Source organism: Macrotis lagotis, chromosome 6 (genome assembly GCF_037893015.1).
Source record: "Macrotis lagotis isolate mMagLag1 chromosome 6, bilby.v1.9.chrom.fasta, whole genome shotgun sequence".
NCBI classification, from domain to species: Eukaryota; Metazoa; Chordata; class Mammalia; order Peramelemorphia; family Peramelidae; genus Macrotis; species Macrotis lagotis.
The window spans coordinates 117884865-117888131 of record NC_133663.1 but is presented as its reverse complement, the minus strand read 5'-3'; positions in this window follow the sequence as shown (position 1 = coordinate 117888131).

Below are 3267 nucleotides of genomic sequence, written 5' to 3'. Positions count from 1 at the left end.
AACCTGTACAAATTGTTTAGTAAGGACCTAAATTTGCTGTAGGTAGAAAAGTTTTCATATTAACAGGACCACACTATGAATTTATTATTGGAAAAACAAAAAAAACTGGAATAGAACATGTAGTGATCATATTTTTGAGACAATTAATAAGAAAATATTATCCTTTCAACAGAGAAAAATGTATATCTTGTGTCATATTGGGAATTACCTTACTGGTGGAAGCTATTGCAGCAACCACAGCTTTGGCTTTATCTGTCTCTAATATCCAGAATCAAAATGTGGAAGCACAGGAATTATAGATGTTGATGAAAAATGTATCACAAGGCTTTAGAAATCAATTGCAGATAGACAGTTTCATGCAGTGTTATCTCAATTGCAAAAGGCTACTCTGTATATCAGAGAAGAAATTAAATATTTGGCTTTATAACAAAAATTACACTGTGACTACAGTTATTATCAATATTGTCTTACGGAAGCTAAATATAATGAATCTCAGGTGGCCTGAAATATTATTAGAGCACAATTACATGGGTTAAGATTGGACAATGTTACTTTGGAATTAACTAGGCTAGCTCAAATTGCTGATGATATCACACAAGCATATTCTGATGACATAAGACCTGATCAGATAGCAGATAGGTTAATTTCCTTCTATCATTCACCCCACGATGGGCTTATTACATTTTTTGTTACCTTATGGTTTGTTTGGTGCTGCACTTTTATTGTTCTGTATCTGTTTGCTATTGTTGATAAAGGCATTGATATGTTTTTTGTCAAAACAGTAATGACTGATTTATATGTCAATCCACCAAGGCAACTCTTTCTCTTTCCACAAGATCTGTGAGCGCTTTGCACTTAAACAAGAAAGGGGAAATGTAAAGGGTTAAAGTTAAGAATGCTGGCCATGAAGTTCTCTTGAGAAAACATGAGTCACAGATGTTCATACAAGGTCAGAATGCTCTGATAACAGCAAATATCTGAGTGTGCTCTGTACTCAGGGAGGAGCGCTGGTCCTCCTTTAATTAAACATTATCTTACCCCTTTGAAGTTGATAGAAAAGAGAACATCTAGTGTGAAAGAGAAAGCCTGGGAACTTTCTTTAAGTTAAACTGCTTTGCATACTGAAAAGAGGCTGAAGGAGTGTTCTTACATGGATAAAAAAGGACTGTCTGCTTGCAAATGCAGAGATGTAGTATCCTGTTAATAAAACCTGTTACTCATCTCTCCTGGTTTGAACTCTCATTATTGAACAAACTTGTAGTGTCCATTTGGCACCATGAAGACCTTGGAAATAAGGTATGACCTGGCTGCCCAAAAGGAAAAGGACTTTTCAGGCCTTTTAGGATCCATTTCCGGAGAAGATTGATATATTCTTTCAAGAACTACTTTGCCCTCTGGTTCCATGATATCAGGGCAATTTTCCATCACTAGTTCCTGTAATATGAAGTCCAGGCTTTTATTTCTCTTCAATGTTTTCAGAAAGTCCAATAATTCTCAGGTTGCCCCCCCCCCCCCCAACCTATTCTCAAGTTTAGTGGTTTTGCTGATGAGGTATTTTACATTTTCTTCTATTTTTTTTCTGTTTTTTGATTTTGTTTAAGAGGTTCTTGCTGTCTCATGAAGTCATTAGTTCTGCAGACTCTTTTCTTATTTTAGGGAGGAGTTCTATTCATTTACCTTTTACAACTCCTTTTCCAATTGGCCAATTCTGCTTTTGAAAGAGCTTTCCATTTGACCAATTGAGGTTTTGAGAGAATTATTTTCTTTTTTAATTTGCCCAATTGATGATCTGAGAGAATTACTTTCATTTTGAATTTATCCAATTGATGATCTGTGAGATTAGTCTCATTTTGTCTTTGACCAATTGTATTTTCCAATGATTTGTTTTCTTCTTACAAGGTGTTAATTATCTCTCCCAAATTTTCCAATTGATATTTAAACAACTTCTTTATTTCTTCAAGGAAGTCTTTCTGTGCTGGAGACCAGACCATATTCTCCTCAGAGATTTTAGGTCTCTCTGAGTTAGGGTCTTTTCCTTCCAAGAATTTTTCTATGGATACGCCTTTCCACTGACCTTTCTTCATTTTGCTAAGACCTTGAGTTGCTGAGGGCATAGTTCACAGGTTTTGGGATCCCTAGAGGCTTTACTCACTGAGTGCAATTTCTTTGGCTGGCCAGTAGGAAGTGCTGGTTGCTTTCTCTTGAGTGTTTGTGATTGAAGCCTACACCATTAGCCTGAAGGGACTGATTGAAACTGTTAAATAATTTTGCCTTCAGTCAGTGGTGGGCTTTACCCTGGGGTGAGGTCATCCCTCTCCCTATTGTCAGCTGGGCTGGTTTATCTGTTCACACCCCTGTGCCTGGGGCAGAAGCAGTCTTTGATTGTGATTGCTATGGAAAGAGGCCTCAGCTGCAATGGAGGCATGGACTCAGAGTTCCTCAGACCCAAGGAACCCAGGAATGGTATCTGCCTCTCTCCTGCAGCAGAACTCTCCCCTCAGCCCTGTATGGCAAAATCCAGAGGGCCAGTGGGAACACTAATGCCTCTGCTCCCTAGTTTACCCACACCTCCATGGTCTAGCCCAGTAGGGCTAGATCTACTACTGATCAAGCAGGTCCTGAACTCAGGCCCTCAGGGTACTGGGGCTCCAAACCAGCCATTAATCAGGCTCATCCACTGCTGATATGCCTTCTGTGTGCAGACTCACCCAAGGCTGTAGAAGAGAAAACTTGAGGTAGATGTTCTTTCTCCCGGTTTTTCTTTCTGGGTTTCGTGGATCATATTTCTGTTAAGAGTTTTGTTTCATATCATATATGGGGAAAGATCAGGAGACTTTAGTACTGTGCCTGTCTTCCCTTTGCCATCTTGGCCCAAACTCAATCTTTAATCCTAATAAATTTGCTTTGTCAGAATTTTTTGAGTATTTAATAAAAATCATTTTATGATTACTATTTTGTTTAGTAAGGATCCCTTCCTTTACATATTTTTAATAAAACATTTCCTTTGAGAAATATCTTGATTTATTTTCTTCTAGATCAGGGATCAGAAATTATAGAGAAGGGTCCAAATCATGACTTTTTAAATGATCTGTAAATTAATAATGACTTTTAAGATTTTTAATAAAGGTTGTTATAAAACTAATCTTTGCTAATGAGTTGTACAAAAATAGTTTGAAGTCTTGCTCTGGCGAGTGAGATATTTTGCTAATATCTCCTCTCTATGAATTTGGCTTTTGTCATTACTATAAAAATCATTTAATAGTATGG